Genomic DNA, 16,290 nt, shown 5'->3' with positions numbered 1-16,290 from the left:
TTTTCCCAATGATGCTGTTATTTATTTAAACTTTTCTTTCATTTAATAACTTGTTTCGGCTTTTTAAGGCATTGTCAAGTAATTATCCAGAAAGTTAGCATTATATATAAAAACACTGGCGATTCCCATTCGTTTTGGGTTGCAAGAATCTAACTGGTCTTGAAGTGTTGTTACTGTGTACACAAACCCGATAATTACTCGAGAATACCTTCAAAAGCCCAAACCAGTTACGAAACGCAATAAAAGTTTAAATGAGGAACAGATTGGCTAGGAAAAATGTCGAATTCGTCGAAAATAAAATATGCATGTGGAGTCTGGTAAATATTGAATTACCAGTATTTCGTTGTGAATAACGAAACAGTTTTGACACCTCATGAAACTAGCTATTGGTACATACATTCCTAGCCTTTATCCACTAATTATTCTGGCTTCAGACTGATACTGACCTGGTTCGCCCGTCTGTTTGGCGGCTCAGGACATTAGCTCCGTTTATAGCGTTGTTTCTTTTTATAGGGGGAGGAGGAGAGTGGAAGAGAGAAGGAAGCGAGGGGGTGAGTTACCCTCCCCAAACGTTGCTGATTACGCGCTTCATGCAGAACATTTCTGTGGCACTCATCCGATCATTTCGCACCAGCTGTTCCAGACGCTAGTAGCTAATGAGAGAGAGACATTTCTCACAAACAGTAGCGATGCACGGTGTCAGTTCTCACGTATACGAAATCCTTTGGCAGGTCTTGGGCTGCTTCTTTCGGTAGATATTTTCTCTTACACTACTTAGATAATTTACGTCATGTCCGTTTCTTTTAATTCTAATTACATAGTCTTTAATTTTGTTAGACGAGGTCTGATTCCTTCTTATGGTTCTCCCCCCGCTCCACTCCATCTCCGTAAACCAATCCTTCCATTTACAAACAAAGGGTCTGGTTGCACACTTTTCCCACTACAGTCACGTTCAATTAATGTAACCATTACGTCTGTGTGTTTTAATTTGAGACATGCGCAATGTTTTGTCGTAAACTATCAGTTTACGCCTATCGTTTGATCTTTTGCAAAAGGTTTTACTACGACCAACGGTCATCTTCTATTTCACTCATTAGCAGCTATTGCTATACATCTACATGGACACTCTGCAAGTCATATTTAAGTGCTTGGCAGAGGGTTCATCGAACCTCCTTCACAATTTTCTATTAATCCAATCTCGTACAGCGAGAGGAAAGAATAAACACCTATATCTTTCCGTACGAGCTCTGATTTCCCTCATTTTATGGTGGTGATAGTTACTCCCTATGTAGGTCGGTGTCAATAAAATATTTTCGCATTCGGAGAAGAAAGTTGGGGATTGGAATTTCGTGAGAAGATTCCATCGCAACGAAAAACGCCTTTCTTTTAATGATGTGCAGCCCAAATCCTGTATCACTTCTGAGACTCTCTCTCCCATATTTCGCTATAATACAAAACGTGTTGCCTTTCTTTGAACCTTTTCGATGTACTCAGTCAGTCCTATCTGGTAAGGATCCCACACCGCGCAGCAGTTTTCTAAAAGAAAAGTCTTTGCTTAGCCTTCCTCACACCATCCATGTGTTCCTTCCAATTTAAGTTGTTCGTAATTGTAATACCTAGGTATTTAGTTGAATTTACGGCTTTTAGATTAGGCTGATGTATCGTGTAACCGATGTTTAACAAGTTCTTTTAACACTCATGTGGATGACCTTACACTATTCGTTATTTAGGGTCAACTTATAACACTCCTGTCCGCTACAGCTATACCATAACCTCGAAGCTGGTGGCAGTTTATCAAATAAAACTATCTTACTGAAGCAATTATGGTATAACACAACAGAACAGTGTTACCCTCTGAGAGGAATTTTGCTAGGTTCACCGTGTTGTACCTAACGGAAATGGCTTGTCGGAAATGAAAGTCAGAATTACGTAAATATTCGAACAGTAACACAGTAACAAACAATATTTTTGTCTAGCTATACTGTTTAAAGAAAAAGGAAAACGGTCGCCAGCCTAATTGGGCAAGAGGAAGATTAACTTTCTCGTTCAAGAAAGTAGGTACGAGTAACTTTAACGAACAAACACAACCTATACTTGGCCACACGCGAGTGTAATGAACTCTGACACATACAAATGTTTACGGTAAGATTGGACCTAATAGCCAGAGCAGCACAAACTATTTGCAAAAATATGACAGATACCGAAACACTCTATTACTTTCAGGACTTATTCAAAATGAATGGTCTTTATTACATTACTATTAACATTCACTGCAGGATCATAAATTAGACATACGTTAAGTCTCTCTCAGTTAAATACTTTACTATTTGAAATGGAAGTTAATTGGAATCCACTAACAGGTTGCTTCTCGCTATCTTTTGAATAAAGAAATTATGGTTTTCATAAGTAGTGGTCTTCCCATTACTTGTTATCTAGCATTAGCATAATAGACAAACTGTGGATCCTGTTATATTATTAATATGCACTTCCAGTACACAAGAGAGACAAACACTTAGCAATCATGAACAAACAATTTTCTATTATTGCAGTTTGCCACTTTTACTACAGTGAAACACAATGTTGAAAAAGTTGCTAGAAACTGACTCACCTTTTAGAATTTACTACTGACAGCAATGTGATCATTTAGTAAACAAAACTTTATAAGCCTCAGTCTTATGAACTTTTAATTTTGAAGTTGGCAACAACACTTTAATTAGCATTTTTAATAGGAAAATTATTTTCAGTAAGCATCATTTACTTTAACTCACTCTCTTGCCACATTAACTTTAACTTTCTTTTTACTATGTTCAGGAGGCAATAATTAGCAAAACACTGGTCTTCAATGTTCTTTCAGAGGGACACTCGGTAATCACTTTAGTTCAAACGGAGAGGAACCTGAGTGGTGTTGTGATACGGAAAAAATCAATGTAGGTACATAAATTCAGCTATAAGTTACCTTATATTTGTGCACACTAAAACATCCAGTAAGCTGATCCTTCACTGTACATCATTATAGTATTCCGTTACAGTGATAGCGCAATGTGGTAGCAACTGCATGTTGGTAGGTGGATTCGCAGGCAGAATTGCTGGATTCTGGCCCTTCTTGGTGGCGATGATGAATACCAATTCCAGAATCGTTCCATCTATTTATCCATCCATCCGAGTCACTGGAAAGTAGCAGAAAAAGCCACTCTCGGAACCAGCACAATATGCAACATTTACATGGCAGTGCACAGTTTAGTAGCTCGTCCCCGACTGACTCTTGTTCCACCTTTTCTACCTAGGCCAACCACAAATTGCGCGCGCTACACTGTTCCATTCCCGAGGGAAACCGCTACACCTTTTACATACAAACTAACTAAGAACCCTAAGTCAGGATCAGCAGTTCACATAACAATAACCAAATACATTAAATAAAACAGATCATTTGCACATATTGACATTTCTACAAAAAAAATATTCACACAGAAATTACAATTATATACAGGGTGAGTCACCTAACATTACCGCTGCATATATTTCGTAAACCACATCAAATACTGACGAATCGATTCCACAGACCGAACGTGAGGAGAGGGGCTAGTGGAATTGGTTAATATAAACCATACAAAAATGCACGTGAGGAGAGGGGCTAGTGTAATTGGTTAATATAAACCATACAAAAATGCACGGAAGTATGTTTTTTAACACAAAGCTATCTTTTTTTTAAAATGGAACCTCGTTAGTTTTGCTAACACATCTGAACATATAAACAAATACGTAATCAGTGCCGTTTGTTGCATTGTAAAATGTTAATTACATCCGGAGATATTGTAACCTAAAGTTGACGCTTGAGTAGCACGCCTCCGCTGTTCGATTGTGTGTATCGGAGAGCACCGAATTACGTAGGGGTCCAAAGAGAACGGAGATGGACCTTAGGTACAGAAGAGACTGGAACAGCACATTACGTCCACATGCTAACACCTTTTTATTGGCCATTTTCACTGACGCACAAGTACATTACCATGAGGGTTGAGGTACGCGTACACACGTGGTTTCCGTATTCAATTACGGAGTAGAATAGAGTGTGTCCCGACATGTCAGGCCAACAGATGTTCAATGTGGTAGCCATCATTTGCTGCACACAATTGCAATCTCTGGCGTAATGAATGTCGTACACGCCACAATACATCTGTGTAATGTCGCCGCAGGCTGCCACAATACGTTGTTTCATATCCTCTTGGGTTGTAGGCACATCACGGTACACATTCTCCTTTAACGTACCCCACAGAAAGAAGTCCAGAGGTGTAAGATCAGGAGAACGGGCTGGCCAATTTATGCGTCCTCCACGTCCTATGAAACGCCCGTCGAACATCTTGTCAAGGGTCAGCCTAGTGTTAGTTGCGGAATGTGCAGGTGCACCATCATGCTGATACCACATACGTCGACGCGTTTCCAGTGGGACATTTTCGAGCAACGTTGGCAGATCATTCTGTAGAAAGGCAATGTATGTTGTAGCTGTTTGGGCCCCAGCAGTGAAGTGAGGACCAATTAGGCGGTCGCCGATGATTCCGCACCATACATTTACAGTCTACGGTCGCTGTCGCTCGTACCTGTCTGAGCCAGCGAGGAATGTCCACCGACAAGTAATGCATGTTCCGTAGATTCACTGCCCCGTGGTTTGTGAAACCCGCTTCATCGGTAAACAGGTAGAACTGCAACACATTCTCTGTTAATGCCCATTGACAGAATTGCACTCGATGATTAAAGTCATCACCATGTAATTGCTGATGTAGCGACACATGAAACGGGTGAAAGCGGTGAAGATGCCAGTATGCGCATGACACTACTTTGACTCAGTCCACCGGCTCTCGCAATATCCCGTGTACTCATACGTGGATTCATGGCAACGGCAACTAACACACGAACTGCACCCGCTTCTCCTGTGACGGGCCAGTTACGGACCCGTTTGCGTGCTACGACCATACCTGTTGCATACAGTTGGCGGTAGAAGTTGTGCAATGTGCGGCACGTTGGATGCTCTCTGTCCGGGTACCGTTCTGCATACACCCTGCTGGCTTCAGCTGCATTTCGTCGACACTCGCCATAGATGACTATCATCTCCGCCTTTTCAGAGTTCGAATACAGCATGGTCACAGTTCCTACAACACTACACTACCACAGACGTATTGTAACACGGTGTACTACAGTTGGTCTGCGTGCGGAGACGAATGCAGAATAACAATAGCAGCAAGCGCTACATGCGGACACTGCGACAGCTAGACCAAACCACAACAGTGCACTACAGCCACACTCGTAAACACGGTCGTCATCGTAAACATGTCCCTGCAGATGCTGCTCGCCGACCGTGGCCCGTGTTTGTTACAACACGCAACTGAACGTCGGAGGTTTCAAGCGTCAACTTTAGGTTACAATATCTTCGGATTTAATTAACATTTTACAATGCAACAAACGGCACTGATTACGTATTCGTTTATATGTTCAGATGTGCTAACAAAACTAACGTGGTTCTATTTAAAAAAACGTAGGTTTGTGTTAAACATAATTCCGTGCATTTTTGTATGGTTTGTATTAAACAATTACACTAGCATCTCTCCTCACGTTCGGTCTGTGGAGTCGGTTCGTCAGTACTTGATATGGTTTACGAAATATATCCAGCGGTAACGTTAGGTGACTCACCCTGTATAGTAAGTTTTGTTCCCTCCAAATGGGACAAAGAATTTAAACGACAAATATACTACATTGCATAGAATCAAACCATGACATCAAAGTTTTAACAAACAGAGGAGTATACAATTTTGTTATCTATTCAAACACATTTACAGAAGCTCAACGAAGTAACATTAAATAAAACAAAAGGCAAAATAAATCAGTAGAGTATTAGAGCTATAGTGTTACACATGCCCCATGTTTCGTTGCAGTTTCCTGTAAGGGATGCTTCAAGGAAACATCTATAACACCTAAGTGGAGTTGACTAGAAAAAAAATTTCCCATCCAACTTCAGTTGGGAGAAAAATAGCATATATTACAAACATACAGTATATACACTAAGAAATTTCATACATTTCTTCCAAAACATTTACAGTAATTTTCATTTTCACACTGGTTTTAGGATACTAATTTTGCATCGTTACTCAAGATATCTTTAAACATGTTCATTTTATACACATACAGTTCAAATAACAAACAGTACGCAAATAATCTGCATATTAGTAGAATAGGTATAGCCTTCAAAATAAAATAAAAAATAAACACATATACAATAGCACAGAACATTTTAACTTAACAAAACAGAAATTTGCCTGTCAATATTTTTAAAGGAATGTAAATTTTCACAGACACACACAGAAGCATACTCATGACCACAGTACATTTTGCAAGGTTCAGCAATTAATAAATGTTAAAAAATCCAGTTTGAATACACATATGTACAAATATTTAGACGAACAGCTATGAGAACCTTTTCCAACTGATTATTCCAATACAAAAGCAACTTTTCAAGGTTTTTTCAAAATTTTTAACTTTGAAGCTGCTCCTCACTAATATCAGTCCAAAATGTTTATTGTACATAAACACCCCAACATATTCAGAGCCTATCTTTAACTATCACTGCTGTGTCTTAAAACAAGAGTGTCCAAAACTTTAAGTTACACCAGAAACCTTAATCTCAAAACATCTACATTCATTTGAATAAGAATGCATATATATTTTATAATAACTTTTCACTGACTTCAATAAGAATAGTCAGTTCATAACAAATTGATCAAGAAACATAACTTACTTCACTGCTTGCCTCAGCATAAGCAGTCCATGTTACACATTCTGCCCATTATTGGTTTGGCAGTCTTTGTATATACACATTTAGACACAAAAACACAATTTAGATTAAGAACACTGAAAGACACATTTTCAAATTAATACACTGCCTCATCCTCTAGGTTTGGCAATTCGTGACCACTTATCAACTTCTTGCCCCACAATGGCAAGTCCTTTGGCTACTGCTCACACAGCATATCTGGTAGCCCTCAACTTCAGGACCACAGCATTTTCATTCTTTTGTCTTGTTTTGCTGCCCAACAACATATTTTTGAGCTGTTTATTGCCATCATCTCCAGGTTTTCCACCATTAGGTCATATTTTTAATACAAATTGCATTAATGGTATAAAACAGAGAATCTGCAACTTTGAAACACGGATTAGACACTGGTAAATTAATTTTTTCTATACACCACGACAAAATCAGGTAATATACACACATTGATTGAGTAAATTTTAAATGACATTTTTGGTGTAATGAAAATGTTCAGGAGTTATTTGAGAGTCCCAGATTTGTGATTTTACTCCCCATTTTCTCACTCAGTAATATGTCTTTTATCGTCAGTATCCAGTTTAACTACACATTTAGGTTATCAAATATGTCAAGATGAGAACAATAACTTTAAATCCTATTGCAAGTGATTTCTGCCCACTTTTGGTGGCACTAGACACATACCTCTCACATCTATTTCACATACATTAGTCAGGTTTATCTCCTCAGTTTAACACACGTACAGTTTTTCAACACCATATTTGCCCGTTTTTTCCAAAAACATTTACATTTAGTCATATTATGGCATTCATTTACCTTTTTTCCAGTAACCTATTCTTTTCTCATCTATACTTTTCCCTTTACTTTTCCATTACACTTTCTTTTTACAATATCTACAATACTTACATTCATATTGGCCAGTTTCTAGAATGCCTAATTTAATTATTCATTTACTTGTCCACAAACAATACACAGTATCTTACCTTACTTCCACATTTTTCAGTTTACTCTGATAGAGATGAAGGAAAGAAGATAGTAAAAGTTCTGAATGATGAAGAGGAAGGTTGGCAGCATGAAAAGAAACGGAAGTAGTGCTGGCGATGACTGAGGTACCTAGTGCTCGTCAGACACTTGACAATGCAAAGAGTTCATGTCCCCTGAGGTTTCAACAATCCTCGTCTGAGGACATGTACCTCTAAGTAAACAACATAGTGCCAACACAAGCCCTTTCTAACCTTTAAGTATATTAGGAATAAATTATTATCTTGTGGAGTTCTTTGCACTTTCATGCAGTTATCATAAGCATCATTATTCATAATGTTTTCAGGTTTCTCACACTACAAGGCCCCCTCTTCATAATTAGACTGGCAACAATAAGTTCTCAATTGAAATAAACAGTTCCTAACAAAAGTCAAACAGTACACTACAGTAAATAACCAACAACCTGCCACAGGTCTCAGGATCAACAAAACAGTAATTCACATTCAGGTAACACTCAGATACAATAATAATAATGTCTTGCATTATATTAATAATATATACAAATACAGCATCCTGCCCCCAGTCTCTTTATTAACAAGGCAGTCTTTTATGGTTCATAAAACAGTCACTTAAATCTGGTGGCTTTTTAGGCTTTTTATTTTCTACATCTTTCACTAACCTATTCAGATCTTGCCAACGTTTTGTTTCATCAGGTGGCTTTTTAGGTTTTGGACTTTCAAAGTCTTAAGCAAGGTACATCATCTCCTGTTCTGCTATTATTTTATCAGGTGGTCCTGTTTGTTCCTGTAATTGACACTCTTTCAAAACATTAGTTAAAGTTTGCCCTAGTACAGTGTTATCAGGAGGTACATGCAAATCATGCCCCTGTGCAACATTACTCAGTGATTTCTCCGATTTAGGCCCAGTTTCACTTTCGTTAATACCTGAGAATATATTTTCACTGGGTTCATCATTACTTTCACTTTCATAACCAGATTCATTCGAGTTAGCCACTTTTAAGCAACAAGGAAAGTTAGTATTTTCATTTTCGTCTGTATTTATGTACCTTTCATTATCTGAACTATCACTAACTTCATACTCGTCCTCAGATTCGAGTATTAACACAACCTTTAAACTGTGGGACAGATCATAGTTTACTATTTCATCTACTTTGTTTTTTGAATAACTTTCTACACATGGCACATAGTTTGGACACGTAGGAATTTCTGTAGTAGCACTTTGGACAATATCAGCCTCAGTTTCATACGTAGTATACTCGTCATATACATTGATAACCTTCGTTTCACTGATTCCTTTAGTATCAGTTTCAGATAATCGTGCGAAATCCCTACCAGACCCTTCTGCATCAGAGCCACAAAACACCTTTCCATCAACAATAATTTCACCTGCACTGTTTATAATGTCATGTTTACTAACGTCCTCCTTTACATCACTTTCACCTATCATTAGCTGTGCACACGTATTTTGCGTGGCATATTTTATCATAGCCTCCCCCACATCTACGTCTATTACCTCATACATATCATTATCAGTACAAATATCCTCCTCCTCACTCGCATTTTCTGGCTCTATTTCATTTTTTTTAAAAAAAATACCTTTACACACGATTCTGGCCTTGAAATATTATCATTGAATGACATATCAATTTTTTCGATAATTCTGTTGCATTGCATTTCGATTTGTTTACTTTGTGCTGCCAATTGTGTATAAATATCGTCATAGAGCGCTGCCAATTGTGTAGAAATATTGTCATTTTGCGCTGCAAATTGCGCAGACAGCATCCTAATCAAATCAGTCATATCTGGTGTCTGTTCACTTTCGGTTTTCACTGCACTTTCGTGTTCACGTCCTACTTCCCTTGCTGTTTCCGGTGATTCGAACATATCCCTCGATTCGTTAGCATAGCCATTCTCTTTAGCAACATCGTCTGTTTCATCTTGTTTAGTGTGTACAATGTTCGTAGCTTGGATCGGTTTGTTTACGTCCGCCTGTACTCGCACGTCGCGTGTAGTGCCATCTATTGTTAAGCAGTCCAAACTGCTAGCGGCTACAATCTGTTCCTGCTCGTCTGGGTTTATTTCTAGTTTCCTGTCCATTTTAGCTACTATTAAGTATCGATACCTTTTATTTTCAATTTAAACTGAACTTTCACTACCAGTTCTGTCAAATAAGTTACAGGTTCGTGCAGCTGGACGTTTTATGTTCACTCTATGTTTGTAAAATGCTAACTACTTATAATTTTTTTCGTCTGTAGCTGCAAACAACAACAACAACAACGTCCTGTCACGTGGCGCTACGTATAACCAGGGGGGTGAAACTCATACAGGGATTTCCAGTAACACGACGTTGGTTTGGTCCCAGGTCACTTGGAGCGCTGCAAGTTTAGCAATCTACAGTCTCGTGTTCCTATTGGATGACTTAGTCTTCCATAATTGTTTTGGTATCGCAGCGACGTGATCGTGATTTTTCGTTTAAATTGCAGTGTAAGTATGTTGCTATTATTCTGCTTAATTCTTGAGTGCATTCGTAATATTTGATGGTGTGATGATTCAGTATTTACTTTTTTACTTTTGTTTCATATAGAACAAGAGGTTGTATCATCACATTACGTTTTGTGGGCTCTTGTATATTTGTTCCTGCAAAGAATTACAATTTCCGTTGCTCAGTTTACTTAAATGGTAAGTATATTTCTTATTTCTGTTCATATTTCCTTGTATTTCATGGAGAATCACATGCTAGCAGCTTTTGACTTAGTTGGTATTCAACTTTCTGAATCCTGTAATCGAATGTAATTCTGGCTTTGATTGATCTTCCTTTTTGCAACGAAGTACTCATAGTGACAGAATAAGTACCATTTATTATGCCGTTTACTACATACCAAATATGGGACGTGTTACAATTGATTCGTAATGCCTCGGGTGTGTTCTATTTTCCGTTTTCGACAGTAATTATTCTGTACAGTACATAACACTCTATCCAGATAAAAAGTGTTTGTTGCTGTTGTATCGACAAAGGTTGTGTTCTCACATAATAAGACATTTGTTTGGAAGTAACACAAAGCAGGTCCTTCAAGCAGTTGGACATTTACACGTATTATTGTGGCAATATCCAATGCAGTAGAAGTCTTCTCGCACTTTAGTGCTTAACACAATGTAATACAGATTTACAGCTGTAACTGTTACTGATAATGTACAGTTGAATTTGGTATCTATCATGGTATCTAGATGCTGAAATATACTGAAATGGTACAATAAGCAGTGTTTCTACTGCGTGATAGCACTGTTAACGAAGTAGTGTTGAATATAGTGCAACTACGCTCATGCAGTTATAAAAAGAGTGATGTGCATATCCGTAGTGGAAATGAGATTTTGTTTCGTTTTTTCACTATTTTGTAGCAATACCACATCAGATTACAAGCCATGATAACAGTTATCAATACTTCAGTACAGGATAGCTGCATTTAGACATAGGCTAATACGATTTTTTATAGTGAAATTAATTTCACATTGAGTTTTCTTTAACATTAATCAATGTAAACCGTACATGATCTTTTTTCTCGTTCCTAATTTTTTGTTTGAATAACATTTAAGACACATGAGGATGGATCATACAGGAAGAGAAGAATCCAGTTTGAGATTGAAATACTCATGCAAGTTTCCCGGATGCAGGAGTAGTTATTATGTAAAAACAAATTCCAAACACAAGAATAAACATTTCTATAAATTTCCAGCTGCATCAAAAAGTGAGACTTTATAGAAGTGGAAATTCATCTGTAATATAGATGAAGGTGTCAACTGTAGTTATTATTATGTGTGTGAGGATCATTTTTATGAAGCAGATTTCGTGAACTTTACATGACACAGGCTAAATCCTGGTGTTATTCCAAAGCACATGGAATTGAAGTTGTATCACCCCCCACCCGTCTGTGTTACGCTGGTAGTGGTGGTGGTGGTGGTGGTGGTGGTGGTGGTGGTGGTGGCGGTGACGGTGGCGGTGGCGGTTTCACCACATCAGGTGCAAATATAAGTGTGCACGAGACAGGTCACAATGCAAAATCTACAGTAATTCAACAAAGCAGTCCCCCTTCACAGAGCACAGGTGATGGTGAGTACAGCTTTTTATCCCCACCAGTTTATGATGTTGAAAGTAGTCCAGGTGTAATGGGATCTGGCGTTTCTAAATGTGATTTAACTCCAAGAAAGCACAAAATGTATAAACTGCATAGAATTACAGTTTCCAGAGTGTGTAAATTGAAAAAAAAAAACAGCTACAGAATGAGAGAAATAAATTGAAAATTCTAAAAGAGTTGTATGACGACAGGAAATTTCAGTTAATTGAAGAAGAGTTGAATGATGTGACTAAAACCTTTATTAATAGTCAGTTAAGAAACGCCAATTTGCAGCCCACAGTAGTACGGTGGTGTATACAAGACAAGGCATTTGCTTTATCTATTTTTAAGCGTAGTCCCCGGTTGTACAGATATTTGGCCACATACTTCTCCCTTCCATCTGTCAGGCTCCTCAAGTGAGTGCTTTCTCACATACCATTTGACACAGGACTTAATCCAGCTTTATTAAACTTTTTAGCATGGGAAGTAAGTAATATGCATGAAAATGACAAGTATTGTGCTCTACCTTGTGATGCAATGTCTCTGGATGATGGTATGTACTATGATGCACACAAACAGCTAATCTATGGGTATCAGGACTTGGGTCATTTAGGATGTTCACTTGTAGCTGCTGGTCAAGCATTGGTTTTTATGCTGAAAGGCATTCACAGAACTTGGAAACAAGTTCTAGCATATTACTTTACCACAACCACTTTCCACTACACCCATTTGAAATCACTCATTGTTCACATCATAAGTGAACTATAGAATATTGGGTTCAAAGCCGTTTGTACTGTATGTGACCAGAATGCAACGAACAAAAAGGCCCTTAAACAACTGTGTGAAGCAAATTTGTTGTAGCCCAGTATATTTCATTTTGTCATCAATAATCAACCAATTGTTACGATTTATGATGTACCACATCTGCTCAAAAACACTAGAAATGCTGTGATAGATAATAAAATTCAATTTGAACCACACAAAGCTGCAAAGTTTGAGGACATCAGTACAGTGTTCTTTTTGGATAAAAACAAACGGTTCAAAACTCTACCCAAATTAAAAGCACATCACTTTAACTTTTCTGATTCTCATGTCAAAATGAAGGTAAAAGTTGCTGCTCCACAAATGAGCCATACTGTTGCAGCTGCAATTGAAACATATGTTTCGACTCACACATTACCATCTGAGCTATACACACAGCTGAGTTTGTGGAAAAGGTAGATAATCTCTTTGATTCACTCAGCAGCAATGAGCAATATCCCAGGGATGGAAAACAATTTAGGTGCGCTTTATCAGAAAATTCGCCACATTTAGAAATGTGGTATAGCATATTGAGAGAAATAGGCAGCTGGCAAATAAAAGATTTAAAAACGGGAAGAAACAAGACTAATATGTTTAGCTTCATAAAAGGTTGGCAGATTACATTACAGTCTATCATTTTCTTGTGGAAGACCTTGAAAGTGGTTGGCTTTAAGTACTTAAATTTAAAGGCATTCAATCAAGATGCTTTAGAAAATTTCTTTCGTTGTATAAGACAACATGGCATTGCCAATACAAACACAACTTGTTTTCAATTTGAACAAGCTCGGAAGACTTGTGATGTCAATCATATGACTTTGCCTTTCAAAGCCATGAGTGTAAGTAACTGTGAAAATGATGATTACACTCCCTTGAGCACTTTGTGTGACTTTTTGGCAGCTAGTGGTTGGAGTGAACATTTAAGTGAATGTGAGATGAATGACACTGGTACACTTGAGCAAATTCATTCTTACTCACATGGTATCATTGAGTCTGTAGAAGATCCAACAAGCCTTAGCCTATGTAGCAGGCTATGTACTAAAAGCCATAGATGTACCAGATGATTGTGAAACATGTAATACCACTCTCTACTCCTCTGTTGTGACTGAAAATCACTTGTTTACCTCATTTAAAGAGAATAGTGAAGAACATTTTCATTTGAAATATGCAAGTGAAAGACTCATGATTTTCCTAATGGCACTCCATGATCAGCTGTATGAGTATCTAAATAGTCATGGTCACACAACAAGATTACATGATAATTTAAAAAAAAACATTTGTTCTGTCTCATACAACAATTTGTAATAAACATGACATTGAAAAGAGACTTATGAAGACAAGTATTCCATTTGTAATATACAAGTATGTGAAAGAAAAGAAATTTACAAACTAGTGGAAATTCTGTATGCAACTACTTAAAAAGAAGTTCCAATCATGTTAAAAGACTTTGTATTTCAGTGTTTATTATGTGTATAATGAGAGTAAGCTCCCTATACATATACAAATGTTGTGTTAAAAGCAGAGAATTACATGTTCTTGTACCAAAATCATGCTTTTAATTTGTTATGACAAACTCTGGTAATTCAGCAGGAACATAACTTAACACTTTCTAGATGTGGTGATGGGACTCTAAAAGTATAATGAATAAAGTACTGTCAAGGGGAAATTGTGTTAATTTTCAGCAGTGTACCAAACAAAGTTTTAAAAGAGGAAGTAAATAAATAAAAATGTTAAAAATAAATTTTGTTCCAATGTCTTCTTTCATTATTTAAAAATGATGGGTGTTGCCAAAATAACTGCCAATTTGGGGGAAAAAAATTTTATGTGTTGCAGTTCGTTTTCTTTGTATGTCTCACTGGCAAAAACATTTTGGCTACATTCATGGAGTGTCTACGTGCTCTGCTCCCAATTTGTTTTTCAGTTGATGTAAAGTAGTATTTTGTGTGTTTCATAAATTCATTTCAACTGTGCAGAAGTTCAGTTTCAGATGACTGGATATCCATAAATAGCAATCAACAGAAAAAATAATAAATCGGAATTTGTAGACTTTACAGTACGTCCTTGGTTTGTAGCACAGATTTTTGTGGACATAATGTGCTTTAGGATATGTGGAAACCTAAAAATCATTTATATATGAATTCAATGTCAGATGATTTTCTAGTCTGACATGTGCTAAAGCTCATTTATTTCCACATGATAATGGCAACACGGCCAAAATCGCAATATTGAGTTTTACAAAAAAATTTCACATTCTAAAGGTGATGTCGTAATTTGCGAAAATTTTCACAATTTAAAATGCAGCTATGAGTAGTTAATGTTTGTTTTTGATTGAGATTTCTTTTATATATTACTTTGCAAGATCTCAAAAACCTTTATTACTGCACTATGCCACCCGCATTCAAAGATTAAATGAAAAATATTATCTAATTCGCGTATTTAGAAATAAACATAAGAGACTCTCGCACCATATTTTTTCGTATTGAAGTTCACAGCCAGGCCACAAATAGCACTGGTGTCATTCTGTGTTTCCATACAATAACGTGGTCTTTGCACTTCTACTACACTCCTGGAAATTGAAATAAGAACACCGTGAATTCATTGTCCCAGGAAGGGGAAACTTTATTGAAACATTCCTGGAGTCAGATACATCACATGATCACACTGACAGAACCACAGGCACATAGACACAGGCAACAGAGCATGCACAATGTCGGCACTAGTACAGTGTATATCCACCTTTCGCAGCAATGCAGGCTGCTATTCTCCCATGGAGACGATCGTAGAGATGCTGGATGTACTCCTGTGGAACGGCTTGCCATGCCATTTCCACCTGGCGCCTCAGTTGGACCAGCGTTCGTGCTGGACGTGCAGACCGCGTGAGACGACGCTTCATCCAGTCCCAAACATGCTCAATGGGGGACAGATCCAGAGATTTTGCTGGCCAGGGTAGTTGACTTACACCTTCTAGAGCACGTTGAGTGGCACGGGATACATGCGGATGTGCATTGTCCTGTTGTAACAGCAAGTTCCCTTGCCGGTATAGGAATGGTAGAACGATGGGTTCGATGACGGTTTGGATGCACCGTGCACTATTCAGTGTCCCCTCGACGATCACCAGTGGTGTACGGCCAGTGTAGGAGATCGCTCCCCACACCATGATGCCGGGTGTTGGCCCTGTGTGCCTCGGTCTTATGCAGTCCTGATCGTGGCGCTCACCTGCACGGCGCCAAACACGCATACGACCATCATTGGCACCAAGGCAGAAGCGACTCTCATCGCTGAAGACGACACGTCTCCATTCGTCCCTCCATTCACGCCTGTCGCGACACCACTGGAGGCGGGCTGCACGATGTTGGGGCGTGAGCGGAAGACGGCCTAACGGTGTGCGGGACCGTAGCCCAGCTTCATGGAGACGGTTGCGAATGGTCCTCGCCGATACCCCAGGAGCAACAGTGTCCCTAATTTGCTGGGAAGTGGCGGTGCGGTCCCATACGGCACTGCGTAGGATCCTACGGTCTTGGCGTGCATCCGTGCGTCGCTGCGGTCCGGTCCCAGGTCGACGGGCACGTGCACC

This window comes from Schistocerca cancellata, chromosome 5 (genome assembly GCF_023864275.1).
Source record: "Schistocerca cancellata isolate TAMUIC-IGC-003103 chromosome 5, iqSchCanc2.1, whole genome shotgun sequence".
NCBI lineage: Eukaryota > Metazoa > Arthropoda > Insecta > Orthoptera > Acrididae > Schistocerca > Schistocerca cancellata.
The sequence above is the reverse complement of the archived record's forward strand: the minus strand, read 5'-3'. Positions refer to the sequence as shown.